The sequence below is a fragment of the Zea mays genome, chromosome 3 (genome assembly GCF_902167145.1).
Source record: "Zea mays cultivar B73 chromosome 3, Zm-B73-REFERENCE-NAM-5.0, whole genome shotgun sequence".
In the NCBI taxonomy this organism is placed as follows: Eukaryota; Viridiplantae; Streptophyta; class Magnoliopsida; order Poales; family Poaceae; genus Zea; species Zea mays.
The window spans coordinates 139901570-139920726 of NC_050098.1; positions in this window are offsets into that span (position 1 = coordinate 139901570).

The following is a 19157-nucleotide window of genomic DNA, read 5'->3' on the forward strand; positions in this document are numbered from 1 at the left end:
ATTTTCTGCCAAGGCGAAGCACTTGAGAACAAGTCCCCAACATGGACTAAAGTGCAAAAACCATGATAAATGAGTATCCTAAGTCATTTGGTTCACAAATGTGTGGATTTGTAAGCCAAATCTTGGATTTTGGACTTAATTGCAAAATGGACCTCATTTGAGTTCTTTACTAAGTCTGAAATCAGTGATATGGGCTCAACTTTGGGGCTTTGTAACTTTTAAATTCTAAGGTTTTTGCCCAAGGTCACCACAACAATTTTGTAGATCTATGAAAGAAGAACAACTTTGCTTAAGAGTGTAAGCATAATTGTTGAGAAGAAATTGGAGATAATTAAACCCAAAGTTGGACTGTCAGGCTGATAAAGTCTGAATCTCAGACTGACAGTGACCTAGATCCAAGTTTGAGAGCCATTTCGACTATGATCCAGTGAGAATCTACCTAGGGTTGCTATAACAAAGTTGTAGAGCTATTATAGAGGAACAACTTTGCTGCAGAGATCTGGATGTGTTGCCATAGAAATTTGGAAGAAATTTGGCCCTAAACCTTGGCTGTCAGACACACTGAATCAGAGTTACCATGGTACAGTAGCCTGATCGGGTTCAGTAAACCTCACCGCCGACGACCGATCCTCCGCCGCGATTCGTGTCATCGGCGTATGGATTCATGCTCGTGGCAGATGGATAACATCGTGGGGTAAGAAAATCTTCGCCGCCGGTGAGCTGGACGCCACTCCGGCTAGCCGCGGTACCTCTCCCCTTGCTCACCGCCCCTCGGACAAGGATTCTCACCACCGTTAAGCCGTCACCGTTGTCCACCGCGTGTCTAACCCTTTCCACCACATCGCCGTAGCCTGCTTTCACTCTCCGTTGATCACCGGAGCGATTGCCATGGCGTTGGACACCAATCCATTGTGCTAGTGCTCTTCTCCTTCTCCGGCCGCCAGCACTGCTCGGCCAAATTGAGCGCCACCGCTCTTCCCTCCTATAAATTGAAGCCACGATGAGCTCCATAGGATAGTTAAGCATCCAGCCACCAAGAATCACCAGCAATCGTTCACTGCAGAGCACCAATTCTGGATTTCCCCCAATTTAGTTTTCCGCCACCATGAAAACGACCTCGCCGCGGCCAGCTCAGCTCAGGTCAGTTCAAGTCTCTTCGTGGCTTGTTCTAGCATCCCTAGGTCCTCCTTAAGCTCTTCGACCCCTTCAATTGAACTGGACCATCACCTATCGCCGGGAACACGTTCCTTTGTCCGCATGGTCTTCGGTCGCCGTGGCCAGGGCAAATTAGGTTACCAATCTTCAAATTAAGTTAGGGGAAACACTCGGGGAATGTTCAATTCGGTGATAGCCGCTCGGGAGCACCGGTCGTTGTGTGAATCCACCGGCACAACCTCACCGGAGTTCATCCCCCACGCTGCCCGTCGTCGTGGACCTTGGGCGGTAAAGGAATAGAACCTCAAGGGCTTTCCTACAAACTGTCAACGACTTAGGGAAATAGTGAAAGAACCTGCTTCGAGTTAACCAGAACACCGAGGGCCTTTTCGCAAGGCTGCCAGCGCGCGCGCGTTTCTGTGTGGCCTTGGGCCGTCTGGGCTAGAATCAGCCCAGTACTGTTGAAGCTTTTCCTTTTTCTTTTTCAGTAGAACTTTGAAAAGCTGTAGAAAATTATAGAAAAATCCTAAAAATGTCAAACTAATTTTCCTAGATTCCTTATTTTCCATAGTATTTAATAAAAATAGTTGACTGATTTTTAGAACAAATAGGGAATTTTGGAGTATTTAAAATAGCTTAAAACATTACTTCTGGATTTTTAGAAAATAGATAATAAATCCAAAAATGCCCAAACTTTTTATATGAACTTAAAACATTATTTAGAAGCTTTGCGTAGAATTTGGTTTGATTTGGACCTTGTTTGATAATTAGAACCCAAAACCCCCACCCCCTGCTCTTTGAACTTCACTATTGACTCCGGAAACCCTAGGTTCTCGGAGTTCTGTGAAGGAAAATTGTATTCAAGAACTTTAGATAATAAATTCTTATTATCTTTGCACTCTCATGATCATTACATGACATTCATTCTTATACATGTATATATATGGGTATATCTAGAAAACGAAGAGGAAGTTGAGGTAGAAGAGGAGAAGACTTCACCACCACCTGCGGAACCTCAGGCATGGAATTGTTTTTACTTTGACATCTGCGGATCCGTGCCTGACTCACCTATAAACGAAGGCAAGCCCCGGTGCATTTGCCACCTTCCTTGTGTTTTAAAAACCTTTGTCACTTGTTGGATGCATTAGGTGATAGGAGTTGATTGTTAAAACAATTCCTGCATTACCTTCCTTGGATTTGAATACCTTCCTCGAAATCCCTGTTTTACAAAAGATTTTTGATGCTTAGCCTTGCTTTAGAAAAACAAAATGTTTTGTTTTTACAAAAGATAATGTGGCAAAAGTGGTTGGGATGTTTTTGAAAACAAAAGTTGATGGTGGATCCATCATGGCCATGATGGGTTCAACATCGAAAAAGATGTACCTCTACCAGGTACCAGACTTTGGGTTTAAATAATAAAGCTAAGACCGGGCGGTTGACTTGCACGAGAAGAGAGTCTCGGTGTAGTGTCTCCGTCTGAGTCGATTAAGGACCGTCTCGATGTAGGCTTGATGACCGAGGACCCTTTAACTGGTCACATGCCTCATCATGGGTAAGCCTTGCCTCGGGCAGACTAAGGCCAGAATAAGATAACACGCAATGGGCGTGGAGAGGTGGCGAGAGTAGCGTGTACCCTCCGTAGCAAGAGGCTGGACGGTGGTGTATTTGTGCTGTCGGTTGACGTGAACCTGATCTGGTCTTAAGAACCCCGGTGGTGGGTTGACATATGCAAGGGTTAAGTGCTACATATGTCATGTGATTGGAGATCCTCAGCTGAGTATAATCGATTCGGATCGCCGTACCTTCGCGGTTATGAAGACTTGGTCACTGCCCTATACGTAGAACTCTAGTAAAGATAAAGGCTTGTTAAGAAATTGGCTAGTGCAGGTCAAGTGTTTGAACTAGGGTAGAAAGAACTCTAGATGCAGGTAATTTTACCTAATTTGACAATAAAACCGGACTTTTAAGGTCCACTTTTAGTAAGTATTTCTGCAAAACAAAGTCTTTGATTATTGAGAAACCTTACCTTGACTCTCTTGTCACCAGCATACCCTTGAGAGTCTTTTCTTTAGTCGGGTAAGTCTTGCTGAGTAATTCCATACTCAGGGTTTTATTCCCTATTGTTTTTAGGTGAGGAAGCAACAACCTTTTGTTGTTTTTGTTCCAAGGTGGTTCCTAAAGAAGAAAAGCAAGAGTAAAGCTGCGGGAGGAAGAGTTCCTCCATAAGAACTTTTGTTTAAAACTTTTCGGGAGGGGTTTTTGCCTCCCTTGGTATGTAATAATACTACTCTGCACTCATAGCTATATCCTGGTCTATAATATATAACCTTGTCTTACTTTTTAAATAAAGGTAAGTTTATGTAATCGCTTCCGCATTTTCGTATCTTCGATGATCTGTAATGTCTGCGTGACGGGTGAAACGCTCTTGGGAAAGGTAAGAAAAGCAGATACCGAACTTGTCAAGTGATTCCGGAACACCTACAGGGTTGTCTGAGGTCCGTGGGACAACGACAACTGTAGGTGGGCCTAATGACTTGGAAGGTTCCGTCACAGGTCGGGGCCAGCAGCGAAAAATTTACTCCTTCGGTTGAAAATCTACCAGGAGCCTTCGAACACATCGAGGGTGAAATTGATGACCTTGATGATGTTATTGTTGGACATGGTGATTTCTATGCCCTGGTAGCTTCTCGGGGCACTGCTGCTGTGTTCCTAAAATCTAGCTGCGAGCACGGAAAAATTATCAATAGACCCAATTTTAGCTTATCATCAGCAGATCTGGATGATATTCCCAACCTTGCCCGAAGCATAGCAAATAAATTTATAAAGGTGGTATGGACAAAGGGTGGACGAGACAAAGCTGGTGACGAAGCTCGGAGTCATCTTAAGCCGGTAACAAAATCATACCTTGTGCTTACCTCTTCCTTCGAACTTGAATTTTGCTTACAATACTTTAATTCGTGTAGGATGATGAAGCCGAAGCCGAAGCTTGAAGAGTAAGAAGATGACGCCGAAGCTTTAATGGATGACTATGCCGAAGTTGAAGCTCGATGAGTACTGATGAAGCTTGAATGGATGACTGTAGAAAAGCTCTAAAAACTTTTTGTAATAACTTTTGTAAATGTAATTAAATTTTACTTGATGAATTTTGTCCGTACCTTGCAATATATTCCTACCTTCCCATAAATGTATGAAGTGCTTTGGTGTGAACGAAATTAGCATTTTTGAGCCGAAGGCGAAAAACACCTTTCCTTCTTTTCGTACACAGCGAAGCATAAAAACTGCTTCTTTTTCTCTTTTGCCGAAGCCTGATCTTTAGAGCCGAAGCAACTACCTGTGTTATGATAATGATGATCCTACGTATGTCTAAATAAATGTTTATGAATGCAAATGTTATGATGTAATGTACCGTGCAAATGAATGTCCAAACACATATACGAAGCAACAACCATAGCTTTCATTCCCTTAGGAATAAACAAAGTCTCTTTGCCGTTTATTTTTCGGCTTCACCGTTTATTTTTTGGTGTATCAGCGCTGACTTTTCGCTGTAAGTTCTGCATTCCCTTAGGAACGTCTTTTGAACTTCTTCGCCTTCTATTTCGGCGGTATCGCGTTGACTTTTCGCGCTTCGCCTTATATTTCGGCGGAGTCAGCGTTGACTTTTCGCTGTAAGCTCTGCATTCCCTTAGGAACGACTTTTGAGCAAAAAACTTACGCTGCGCTCCCTTAGGAACGACTTTTTGTAACTTCGTCGTGCTCTGCATCCCCTTAGGGACGTCTTTCGAGCTTCTCTCTGTTTCTTCTTTTTTCTTTGCACTCGATGGTGCGAGCTCAGTTTTTACATTTACATCTTTGGGGGATATTGCTCTTGTAGAGCTGAAATAAGAAAAAGGGAAATTACATGCTATGGCCCCATTAAAAACCTTTCTCCCCCTTTGGAAAGGAAAAGAGTGCCATAGGAAAAAATAAAAAGATTACATCAAGCTATACATAATATCGCCGAAGCTCATCCGCATTCCAAGATCTAGGAATGTCGTTGTCGTCCATATCCTTTAATCTGTAGGAACCGGGTCTTGACGAAGATACTACCAGAAAAGGTCCTTCCCATTTCAACTGTAGCTTGCCTACTGTATCTGGGTTGACAACTCTCCGAAGTACCAAGTGACCTGGCCTGATATTTTTTAACCGAACTTTTCTGTCATGCTATTTTATTGTTTTGGCTTGATAATTATTGATGTTCTCCAGAGCCTGAAGCCTGATCCCTTCTAAGGCATCTTTTGCCACAGAACAATCAGCTTCGTCCTCTACCGAAGCCACTGTTCTTATTGATCCTGCTTTAGCTTCTTCCGGAGTTATTACTTCGTCACCAAACAGTAATTTGAATGGTGAAAAGCCTGTTGACCTTGACATTGTTGTATTGTGGCTCCACACCACTTTGATCAATTCATATGGCCACTTTCCCCTAGGCTGATTGAAGATTAACTTCATTATTCCCGTCATTATAATGTCATTAGCTCTTTCAACAAGTCCATTTGACTCCGGATGTCTGACTGATGCAAAATGAATCTTCGTGCCAATTTGCTCACAGAACTCTTTGAAAGCTTCGGCATCAAACTGTGTTCCATTGTCCACAGTAATGGCCTTCGGCACTCCTAAGCGACAAACGATATTTTGCCAGAAAAATTTCTGAATAGTGACTGAGGTTATTGTGGCTAAAGGTTTCGCTTCAATCCATTTGGAAAAATATTCTACCGCCACCACAACATATCTTAAATTTCCTTGTGCTGGTGGAAGTGGGCCTAGCAAATCAAGGCCCCACCTTTGCAACGGCCAAGTGGGTTGTATTAACTGAGTCAAGGATGAAGGCTATTTTTGATCTATTGCACATTTTTGACAACCTTCACACTTTTGGACTAATTCCGCTGCATCCGAAGCTGCCTTCGGTCAATAAAACCCCTGACGAAAGACTTTTCCCAGCAAGGGCCTAGATCCGATGTGAGATCCACACAGTCCTGCGTGTATTTCCTTCATCAACTCTATACCTTCAGCTCTAGATAAACATTTAAGCAATGGAGAGCAGACTCCATGTTTGTATAACTCTCCTTCTATCATTACATATGGTCGGGCTCTTGCCTCTATTCTCTTATTGTATGCTTCGTCATCTGAAAGGTAATTGCCCTGGAGAAAGGATATAATCTCAGTTCTCCAATCTTCACTATGAACAAGAGATATATTGAGCACTGCTCTTTCAAGAAGTTCCACCGAAGGTGCTCTTATTGTCTTGAAGAATACTTCCGAAGGTAAAGGCAGCCCCTGTGCCGCTGACTTAGCTAGCAGATCAGCATGCTCATTTTCTCCTCGTGGGATATTCTTGACGGAAAACCCTTCGAATGAAGCTTCAAGCCTTTGAACTGTATCCAAGTATTTTTCAAGCTTCGGATTTCTTGCTTTACAACTCTTGTCAATATGACTAGAAATAACTTGGGAATCTGTTTTGAGAACCGCCCTTCTTACCCCCATTGCCTTTAACTTCCGAAGCCCCAAAAGCAAAGCTTCGTATTCAGCAATATTATTTGTGCAGCTGAAATCAAGTTTCACTGCATAGCGTGTTCTGACTTTGGAAGGTGCAACTAAAACAGCAGCTGCGTCTGCCCCGAAGGTTCCCCAGGAACCGTCGTAGAACACTGTCCAGGCTTTGGCATCTTTACTTGCTTCTTCCTCCTGAGCCCCTGGCGTCCAGTCAGCGATGAAGTCTGCTAACGCCTGGGACTGAATCGAAGATCTATGTACATAATCAATGGTGAACTCGTTGAGTTCTGCAGCCCACTTTCCAATCCTTCTAGTAGCTTCTCTGTTTCTCATAATATCCTTCAAAGGCTGTGATGAAGGAACAATTATATGGAATGCTTGAAAGTAATGCCGAAGCTTCCTGGAGGCCATTAAGACAGCATATAGCACCTTCTCCAACTCTGTATAATTTTTCTTTGATAAACTGAGGACTTCGGAAACAAAGTATACTAGAGCTTGCTTTTTAGTTTGTCCTTCAAGCTTCTCCTGGACAAGTGCTGCACTTACTGCAGAGTGCGAAGCTGCCACATACAACAGCAGAGGAGCCCCTAGCGCGGGTGGAGTTAGCGTCGTTAGGTCTATCAGATACTGCTTCAGCTCTTCGAAGGCTTTCTGCTGAGTTGGTCCCCATTGAAAGACTTAGGCTTACTTCAGCACTTCAAAGAATGGTAAATTCCTCTCTACTGATCTAGATATGAATCGGTTCAAGGATGCCAGTCTTCCTGTCAGCCGTTGGGCCCCCTTCTTTGTGCTCGGCGGTTCCATCCGAAGAATAACTTCGATTTTATTCGGATTAGCTTCGATTCCCTTTGTCGAAACCAGACAACCAAGGAATTTTTCCTTCTTTACTCCGAAGACACATTTTTCTGGATTCAACTTCAGGCCAGCTTGCCTAAAGTTAGCAAATGTTTCCTGCAGATCAGCAATGTGATTTTCTTGCTTCGTGCTTTTTACTATGATATCATCAACATATGTTAGCACATTTCTGCCTATCTAAGAATGAAGGACTTTGGCTGTCATTCTGCTGAAGCTTCCTCCAGCATTCTTGAGCCCCTCAGGCATCCGAAGGTAACAATATGTTCCACTGGGGGTTATGAAGCTGGTTTTTGGCTTATCTTCCTTCTTCATCCAGATTTGATGGTAGCCTGAATAACAATCTAGTAGACTCATGAGCTATGACGAAGCTGCTGCGTCTACTAGAGAATCTATCCTCGGTAATGGAAACTCATCCTTCGGACAAGCTTTGTTGAGATCAGTAAAATCAATGCACATCCTCCATTTACTATTGGCCTTCTTCACCATAACAGTGTTAGCTAGCCATTCTGGATATTTTACTTCTCTGATGACTCCAGCACTGAGAAGTCTTTTCACTTCATTCCGAGCACCTTCGGCTTTATCATCAGACATCTTCCGAAGCCTCTACTTTCTGGGTCTGAAGGATGGATCAACATTGAGCGAGTGTTCAATGATATCCCTGTTGACACCACATAGATCGTTGGCGGACCATGCGAAAACATCTTTGTTGTTGAACAGAAACCTTATTAGGTTTTCTCCTGTTCCTCAGACAATTGAGATCCCAGCAACACCTTCTGCTCTGCTATATCTTCACATAAGAGCATGGGCTTCGGCTAATCGGCCGAAGCAGCCATCTCCCTTCTATACTTGTACTGCTCACAAGCTTCGGCTCCATCTATATTATGGATTGCTTTTGAATCTGTCTAGTTTCCTTCAGCCTTTTTGGCAGCTTCCTGACTTCCATGAATAGCAATAGGTCCTTGATCCGAAGGTATCTTCATACAAAGATATGCTGGATGAAGAATTGCTTCAAAAGCATTGAGTGTCCCACGACCAATGATTGCATTGTAGGGGTACTCCATGTCGACAATATCAAACACAACTTGTTCAGTCCTTGTATTGTTGACAAATCCGAAGGTCACTGGCATCGTGATCTTGCCAAGCGTGACAATCTGTCTTCCTCCGAAGCCACAAAGAGGGTGTGTAGCATCATGAATCTTATCCTCTGGCTCTTGCATCTGTCTGAAGGCCTTAGCAAATATAATATCCGTTGCACTGCCTGTATTGACCAAAACATTGTGGACCAGAAATCCTTTGATAACACAAGAAATAACCATAGCATCATTGTGAGGGTAATCCTTGAGTTGAAGGTCCTCTTGGGAGAAGGTAATTGGGATGTGAGACCATCTTGACTTGATGAAGGGTCCCTGCACCCCGACATGTTGTACCCTTCTCTGTGCCTCCTTCTTCTGCTTCTTGTTGGCCGGCTCTGAGCATGAACCGCCTGTTATCGGGAGCACCAGCTTCGTAGCCGAAGCAGCTCCAGCTTGGTTGTTGAACGAAGCCATTAGCTCAAAAAGTGGAAGTGAGTTCACCGGAGGTGGGCGCCAATGTTGGGGACTTGTTATCAAATGCTATAAATTAAGAACAAGGCAACATAGAATATTAAATGTTAATGTCCTTCATCCGCTAAAGCATTATCTCCCCAAGGGTTTAATGAACTTCGGACGAAGGCCATGATCAGAATATCACGAAGGTCATACCTTCGTGATCAAACTTATAAAATAATGTAAAGTGAAGTATAAATTGTAAAACATTGGAAGAAATATGTTAAAAACAGATAACATTATTCACATATTTTATTATATTTATACCTTCGCCTTGGCAGAAAGCAATAATTCCAGTGTAATGCGTCAGCGATTACAAGATTGCGTGAACAGTACACCTATTTATAGGCACAGGGCGCAGCCTGTGCATAATTACATATATACCCTTTACAATTAACTACAATAATGACACAAAACATTATGGATTTTTAAGTCATTTCATCTTTAAGTCGGTTCGCCCCTTCGTCATGAGATCCGTCATTGTGCTGAAGCTTTATATGTGACAGCTTCGGCGCTGCTTCTGGGAAGATCTTCCGAAGGTGTTTTCTTCCTTTAGGATCTTCGGCTACGAAGCATACTCCCAACACCAGTCGGGGTTGTCTACGCAGGCCCACACGTCAGAACCTGCACAACAACCGAGTTTCAGTATCACAAAAACAAGATCCTACACCCAACACCCCTAGCACTATCCCACCACCTACGAAGGACCGGCCGACGCCGCTTGGTCTTCAGCAGCTGGCGTAATCACCACCGAAGTATCTTCACTAGTCGGCACAGAAGCCTCCGCGGGTGCCTCGCCAGCATTAGTCGGCGGGGCCGGCGACTCCTCAACCCCCGCCCTCGCACCCACCAATAGAGGCGTCGTGCTCTTCAAGTCCCTGAGGTCTTTGACCTCCTCCTCATGCGCCATCTACAAAAATAGCAACACACATAAAAAATAATATAATAATAATAACAGCAATCACTAAAACCCCGTACCTGCTCCATCGCCCGGTCGGACCTTTCCCGGACAATATCACGGCCATGAGGGCCCCACATCCTAACATAAAGCGCCCCAGCAGAGCGCTTTAGCACCGGGTCTTCGACCTAGAAGATTCCACGTTCGATGTCTTCGTCCGAGCGATCAAAGACTTCAAAGTGTCTGCATCCCTCATGGGACAAGGCATTCACGGCCCCTTCACAGGTGACGAGCGCGGCGAAGGACATGAGACCCGTCACAATCGTCGGTAGCACCTCCAGCTCCTCTTGCAACCACCCGAGAAAGCGGAGGCCAACTTCTTTACCAGACGCATGAAAGGGGGCGGTACGCGCACCAAGCTGACGGTACGCCTCCACAAGCAATGCATGCGCCCGACCGACCTCTGTGCGGCTCGAGGCCTCCGCCTTGTCTAGGTAGCCGCGTAGGCTGCTACGGTTCACCTCTGCCTCCGTGGCGCGTTGGATGGCGAGATTGGCCTCCGCGCGCGCAAGCTTGGCCTCGGCACGAGCGGCCTGGGCCTCCGCGCAGGCCTTATTCGCATCCTCTTTCTCAGCCGCAAGCTGGCGGCCGAGGTCCTCCTTTTCAACCTCCGCAGCCGCCAGCTTCTCCTTCAGCCTGCGGGACTTGTTCTCCATGGCTGATTTGTCCGGCACCACCTTAGTATGCTACGCCCGGAGGCGTTCAATCCTGCCCTCGAGTTGCCGCCTCTCGGCAGCAAACTCTAAGGTCAGGGCGCCCAACGCAACATGTTCGGTGAAGGCAGCCGCCTGGCACAAAAACCGTCAATCACAATCGTATAAGAACAATAAATTGCCGAAGCCTAAGGCGACTTACATGCTGCAGCTGCTGCGTTGCATGCTTCAGCTGTTGCGCAACCGAGCCCGCCACGTCTTTGGCAGCAGCGGCCGAAGCAATCTCGCCGCTGGCACAAAACTTGGACCAGGAGTCCTGCGAAGACCCCTTTGCCTCGGTAGTCGCCGCGACCGACACGGCTGCCACTGGTGCTGGGACAACAGCCAGCTGCCCAGCATCGGACCCTGCATCTTTATCTTGTCAAAGATCCAGACCAAAAAAACTCACCAACAAGTCCCCGCCCTGTACGGGCGTCGAACATCATGACACCGCCCACAAGGTAGTCATCCACGCAAACATTCATGGAGACATCGGCCTCAGTAGTCCGCGGCGGGGCCGGTGGCCTTCGCTCCTCCATGGCCTCAGCAGGAGTTAGCTTGCCGGAGCCAGGAGCGGCGAGCTGCACGCCCGACAAAGGTTTGCTGGGGCCGGGAGCGGCAGGTTTCACAACCGGCGGTGGCTTGCTGCTGCCAGGGGCGGCAGACTTCGCGAGTCCCCGCGCCTTCTTGGCCTCGCGACTAGGGTCCTCGACCCTAGTGAACGCCCGGAGCTTCTGCGTTGCGTCTTGACGATCTTTATCCATCACTGCCGATACAACAGCAGCAATATTGCGCCTATAAGGAAAAACTTTCAACTCACGAGCTAATCGGGATGTAAACATATCTTCGCCGACTGCCCGGGGGATCAGAACATTCCTCAGCCAGCGACCCCCGGTAACCTCCAGCATGCGCGCCAAAGATTCTCGGAGCTCGGGCGAAGACATCCTTCCCCCGGGGGCCACACAAGTTCCCAACAAATCGCCTGCAAAGCAGTTGGAGACCCCCAACCCCTCAGCTGCAGTACCTAGTTTCCTCTTTTTAGTGGTCGCGGCCGGCGCAGCTCCCCGCGAAGGCCCCTCATCGACTGAGGCGGCCGCCCTCTTTCCCTGGCGGTTGACAACACCAGCGTCGTCGTCTCCCGGATAACCGTCGTATGGTAGATGGTTCAACTCAAAAACACGGTTCAAACGAGCATTAGAACCGCGAAGTAGGAGAGCAGGCGAGCGGGTTGAGAAAGGTGGGGTTTCCACGATCGGCGCACGCAACGGGTAAGAGATAGCCCCGGCCGCGCCGCCTCCTTTTATAGACAGGACGTGACGCTTCGGGAAACCCACAGTCCAACAGCGACACGTTCATCAACGATCATTTCAAAAACCCCCGCGGGACCACTTCGAGCGAGGGCAGCGTCTCCACCATCTAGCGACGTCTTCGACACCAGATGACTTCGTCGAACTGGCCCCTTGGAGGGCAAATGTTGGAGCGAAGGAGAACACGCTACCCTTCGTTGATGCCTTCGTTGTCCCGCTGCACTTATGCAGGCCACATCCACAGCGCGCCCGAGCAAGCCGGAGGCACTGATCGGATGAAGACCGGCGCAGTCCCCCTTCGTCCTCTCCATGGCAAGGCGAAGGGTCTGTCGAAGTCTACTAGTCCCGCGCCCTCACCGCGGTCGGGAGGCCCAAGTGGGATTCGGCCCACTATGGTGGGCCCCGCGCGGATAAGTGTATTACAGGCCGCGTCTGTAATAGCCTTTACCATAATGACAGTCTATAACCTCCACTTGTGGGAATATTCTGGGGATAAACCGGGTGCTCGAGGGCAGGAACGTCTTTGGCAAGGGACGGGTGGCCGCTCGAGCATCTCTAAATACCCCCGTACAGTGCCCGTGGGAGGGCAGATTAATGGAGCTATTGGCATTCCCCGTTGAATTTTGAAAACACTCTCTCCATTTTCCCGTTGGATCTACTTGCCCAGAAAAGCAAGTGCCAACATTTGGCGCCCACCGTTCGTGCTACGAACAAGCAACCCGCGATGGCCCCCAAGCGAGCTAGTTCGAAGACAGCCCCATCCATCGACAAAGCAGCGAAGGCAGCGCTGCTGGCTGAGAAAAAAGGCAAGGCCCTCGCGGACAACACCCCCCATGAAGCCTTTGAAGACGAAGCTGTCAGCAAAAGACAACGCCAAGGGCACCTCACCCCCAAAGGCACCGTACGCATCTGTAGCTCCGGAGGACTACCACAAGCACCACCAGGCTTCGCTCCACCAGAGGGCGAAGACGCAATAGAGGACGGTGAAGTCATCGGCATCTCAGCCGAGGAACAGCTACAGCTACGGGCCCTGCGCCTCAAGAACCACAACCTCCAAAAGAAAAAAGACATCCTCATTGTGCGATGTATTGTATCCAAGTGGACTACAATAGTCATAATGTCTACAAAAGCACAATGAAATATGGATTTATACTCAATTTTGTGTAAAGGAACTTTTTATAGGGTTAGTAGATCGATATATTCTTACCAACTAAAGTCCTGTCTGGCAACTCGACAATATCATCAAGGTTCAAGAAAATATGTTTTGGAAATGGCGGCATTTGAACTGGGACAGCGTATGGCTCTATGATAGTTTGTTGGGTGAAATACAACTCCATGGTACCATTTAGATGTCAAAAATTAAATGCACCCGGATTAAGACCAAACCATACGTTGTGCATCTTGTAGACATGCTTTTCATGGAGCAAACTGTTGAAGTATTTGACTATCTCATACCGAGTTGCAATGGCCTCGATCTTGGCTCCCTAATTTGATTTCAGCACAAAATAGATTGTGGTACGAATATTATATATAGTTATGTAAATGAAACTTAAAGAGGGGTTGTCTTACATTGATATCAGACAAAATGTAATGTTGCCTATCACGATAACGTGGTTCAATCGGGAATATAACTTCAACTCGAGCGATAATACTATACTTCCGTTGTAGCCCATAAAAATCTTCATCGCTATAGTCGTCGAACAACCTGAAGCTTAAACATGCGACTAAATAACGTTCATAAATTTGATAGCGAAATCTTGTGTTAACTATTGTTTATAATATAACTTACATAGGCATCCTGTTTTTCTTGTCCAATGCAACTCTTTCACGGTTCGATACGGCTGGCTCCATCAAAACCTTTTATCATTTGAAAATATTTTAAACTAAATTGTAAAATGGTCCAATGCATTGATATAGCACGACATAGGAGCAATGTGGGTTGGTTGAGCACTTATTTTGGACTGTAGGTGTGACTGTGATTAAGGCTTGTAGTTCACGAGTCTGCAGCTCATGCAGAGGTGGATGGCATGCATGATTGCGTCTGATGGAGCTGTATTGCCCAGTTGGTCTCAAGTACGGCGTCTGCAGCTCATACTAAATACCTTTGATGACACAATGCCTAAAACATCACTAGCAGTTGAAAAGAACAGACCTAATATAGTGGTGAGTTTTCAGCCATTCCAAATAAACCAAACAAGGTAGATTAGCAATTTTCTAACTTCATGATGACTTCTGGATCATCAGTCCAGTGAACACATATACGTTGTAGGTGAATTTTATTGATGCAGAAATTTGGTAGTTAGATGGTGTTTTCTATTTGAGCAGTAAATGGTGTTTGTTCTTGTACTTAATGGCAGATCCAAAATAGAAGGAAGAGAAGCATGTGAGAAAGAGAATTGTGAACGGATGCAAATCACCGTACACAAATCATACTATTATCTAAGCCTTACCACTATCATTAGATAAATAACATCAACCTCTATATACAGGAAGTATGCATATAAACTTTACACTACCCCAATAAATACCCGAAATACACAAGTTTGGAATATTATACTAATTACTAATTAGTGTGTCAATTATAGATCAGAAAATTTTCTCCTTATATAATATGCACGCTGACATTAGAATACCTGTAAGTAACAGAACGATAGAACTAAATAATGGCAGATATGTTTATATCTCCATACGAATTGGAAGCTCAGGTAAGCTAGGACATTTTTTGAAGAAGCAAACATCGAATAAAATAGCAAAATGTGATGAGGCACATACAGCCAGCGTGGAAATGAACTAATAAAAAGATAAATAACAAATAACAATGAACTCATACAACCAATAGGGTAAAAGAAAGGAAAGTACCTGCCAGCCGAGGAATCTGCAGCCGTAAAAGGCACACCTGTCAGTCGTCACACGAACTGCTGCGGCTTGTCCAGACACCTATATAACACAGCACACCAGCATCACTGACTAACCAGATCCTCCACAATAGGTACCACATAAAAACAATTAGTCTCTTAAATAGTTATCATGTATTTAATATGCACGCTGACAGCAATGATCTGGTAGCTGTATGTTTATCAGGTTTGTGCAGTTCTATGGCTCCATGTCCCTTTAAATGACGCTAGGGAATGTCTCTCAACATAAACAAATTTTCATGTTTCTCCCTTTCATCCTTATCTTTGGAAGGGTACAAAACCATAGGTTATTTCGCATCATTGACTTACTGAACACTGGCAGTGACTATATTGCCAAGGTAGAAACGCTACATACTTACCAAATGCAGACAGACAGTGAAAGAAATGAAGTCAATGACATGTCAAATAGACTTGAAGCACGTGAACTTTCTACAGCTCTAAGAACTCATCTGATGCAATGTATCCAATTGTTAGCAAGGAATCTTTGCTGCAAGAAATGTTCTTCAGTGCAAAGACAACATCAGGGCGCCTACATTTGGCTAAGGAGTTATTGAAGCTTCCTACAGATGTTCTTAAATCATTTGTTGGGTCTAAAGAAGGACTAAGTACGCTATACTCTTGGATACTTGTAAGTTGATTAATGAGTTATTTCTTTAAGCATTACAAGACATTGGTACTTCTCCTGTATTGAAGTTCTTCATGTTTGCATTTTGATTTTGGCAGGATTCACTTGGGAAAAATGCTACTCAACTACTGCTGCACTGTGTGCGTTTGCTTGTGCTTGTTTCCACTGATCTGGTAGCTGTACGTTTATCAGGTTTGTGCAGTTCTATGCCTCCATGTCCCTTTAAATGACGCTAGGGAATGTCTCTCAACATAAACAAATTTTCATGTTTCTCCCTTTCAGCCTTATCTTTGGAAGGGTACAAAACCATAGGTTATCAAATTCTTATAGGAATCTAATTTACCTTACCAATGTAGCAAACCCCTCCCTGTTGTATCTTTTATGTATTTGTTTATTCTCTAGGTCGATCGAAGTAGAACAAATAAACAAATATCTGACATTACTGAGAGAAGAGTATCTAAGTGCACTACTACATTGATCTATGTTTGTTATAACTAAGGCTTCAGTTTTTCAGCATTTTCAAATCATGAACAGTACCAGTTATCAATACACAAGCATTATGCAGGAATCAGTGTGTTAGGACTGAAACATGACTGAGCATTCAACAATAATATTGTACCATTCTTTGACCTTGTACAGTTGCTTTAGCTGTCAAGATGGGGTTAGTCGTTGCGTTTCATGGATTTTTAATGAATGCATTTAGTATTGTATTATATGCCATGAAAAAACACTGTAGAACTAATCTGACTGTGCTGTGCATATGCTCATTATGCGTGCTTATGTATCTACTCTTGTACATAAATGTGAAAATCAATGTTCTGTTTTTCATGTAGTCAATGGTTTGGACTTGAATGCAGTCGACAATTTTACTACTGTGGTGCATTGGTATTATGTTAACTGATACTCAAGCTTTTATGTTTCTGAAACATTGGTTAGGGCCTGTGAGATGCTATGGCTAGATCAAGAACAAGCCATACCCCAAGTCGAGGTAATGTCGTGGTGTCCCTGACCCCAAGATCAGGATCTACGATGTTCAGCCAACTTAGAACTCTTTAAATTGTTGATTAGTACCCCGAATATACTGCTTCAGTGTTCTCGAGCCGCTAGGAATTAGGATAATGACTCCATAGTTCTAGCTTGCCTGCATATAACTCATCTAACGTTTCCTTTATGTCACCACCTATCAGATACCACAAAGACTTAAAAAACTTCACTGTAAATCCATCATGACAAGGAGCAGTGTTACTCTTCATGCAGTTTACTTTTTCCCTTTTGAAACAAAATTTCCAAATATTGTTTAAGCTACTTTGGTTCTCATTTCAGTTAGCAGACATCAAGGTTTGGTACAAAAGCTGATTGATAGATTACTTCTGTTGAATTGCTAACCTACTAAAATGCACCATGTATGCTAATCAAACTGATTTCCTTATGGTACCTTGATAAAAAGCGTGCTAATTTTTAGAAAACAAATGTTAACATGTTAACTGGTCTGATAGGTCCTAGGATGATTTTAGGTGAAAGGAACTAATCAAAACACCAAGAGAAATAAATGCGTGGATGGTAGCTCTTGTTTTAATCTTGTAACAGTGCTTTTGCTAGACTCAACTATTTTTGATTAGGTGTGTTCCTTGGCAAAAACAAGCTTGTATCATTACACTTTGCTTGAAGAAATTCTGTGATTGCATTTTTCCCCTTTACATGTTTGCTCCATCCTTTGCATTTAAACCTAATTGCTATGTATACAAATCAATATTTCAGGTAAACGTGAGTTGTTTAAGTACGGAAGAGACATGTCCTGTTCAGCCAGATGATTACAAGCATTCGCAGGGCTTATTAGATTTGTGGTTCTTAGTCTCAAATCACATTGAACAGGGAGATGAACACAAGTGATGTAGCTTATGTAAGTAACAGAACGATAGAACTAAATAATGGCAGATATGTTTATATCTCCATACGAATTGGAAGCTCAGGTAAGCTAGGACATTTTTCGAAGAAGCAAACATCGAATAAAATAGCAAAATGTGATGAGGCACATACAGCTAGCCTGGAAATGAACTAATAAAAAGATAAATAACAAATAATAATGAACTCATACAACCAATAGGGTAAAAGAAAGGAAAGTACCTGCCAGCCGAGGAATCTGCAGCCGTAAAAGGCACACCTGTCAGCCGTCACACGAACTGTTGTTGCTTGTCCAGACACCTATATAACACAGCACACCAGCATCACTGACTAACCAGATCCTCCACAACAGGTACCACATAAAAACAAGTAGTCTCTTAAACAGTTATCGTGTATTTAATATGCACGCTGACAGCAATGATAGATCAGATAAGGAGAAAATTACATAAATTACAAGTGGAATCAAGAATGCACAAATATATTACACGTATGTATATGCCAATATAAATCATAGAATAGGGTTGTTATTTGGTCTGTTTCATCTATGAACTGAGAAATATGGAGAAGCAACATGTAGTAAGGTTTAGTTATTACTATCCAGAAGATGAAGTCTAAAGTTACTAAGGCGACAGTGTACTTGAGATGGCATGAATGACGAATCCCATTCCCAACACAATTTGACACAAATTGCTACCCAGAAAACAGGGTAACATAAAACAAGGTATATTGGTAAAGCCTTCACCTCTGCTTCAGATTATAGCTCCAATGCAAGTTATGTGGAGAAAAGCTTCAACAACAGAGGCTAGGAAACAGCTTGATACCTTCACCGCAAGGGGACTTGCGAGTGGTGATGTGGAGAACCTTAGTAGGGATCCTGACAGGTCCCTTAACCCTCAAATGCTTGTCCTTGGCTCCCTTTTGTTTTTCAGGACTTGATATTAGGTTAAATCATGTTGTCACTGAAGTACTGTATGGACCTAAGGAGTTAGGTGATAGTTGTAAGGATGGGAAATATGTCAAGTTTTCCACTTCAACTGAAAGTGAATTTACTAGAGATGTTGTGTTAATAACTATCCCTCTTGGTTGCTTGAAAGCAGATACGATCAATTTTTCACCGTCGTTGCCAGACTGGAAAGTATTTTCTATAAATCGTCTTGGATTTGGTGTTCTAAACAAGATAGTATTGGAGTTCCCTGAGGTATTTTGGGATGATAATGTGGATTACTTTGGTGCAACTGCAGAAGAAACAGATTTAAGAGGACAATGCTTTATGTTTTGGAATCTCAGAAAGACATCTGGGGCTCCAGTTCTGATAGCTCTACTTGTTGGGAAGGCTGCTATAGATGGACAAAGCATCAGTTCTGGTGATCATGTTAACAATGCTATGGTGGTTCTCCGAAAGCTTTTTAGGAATGCTTATGTACCAGATCCAGTTGCATCTGTTGTGACAAATTGGGGACTTGATCCCTTTAGTAGAGGTGCTTACCCTTATGTTGCAGTTGGAGCATCAGGGTGAGATTACAATATGTAATACCCGATTTGTAAAAGCATAGAAAATGATATTATTTCCCTCATATGTATTGCCTCTATTCATTTACACATGCGAACACCACATTAGAAGCAAATAAATAATAAA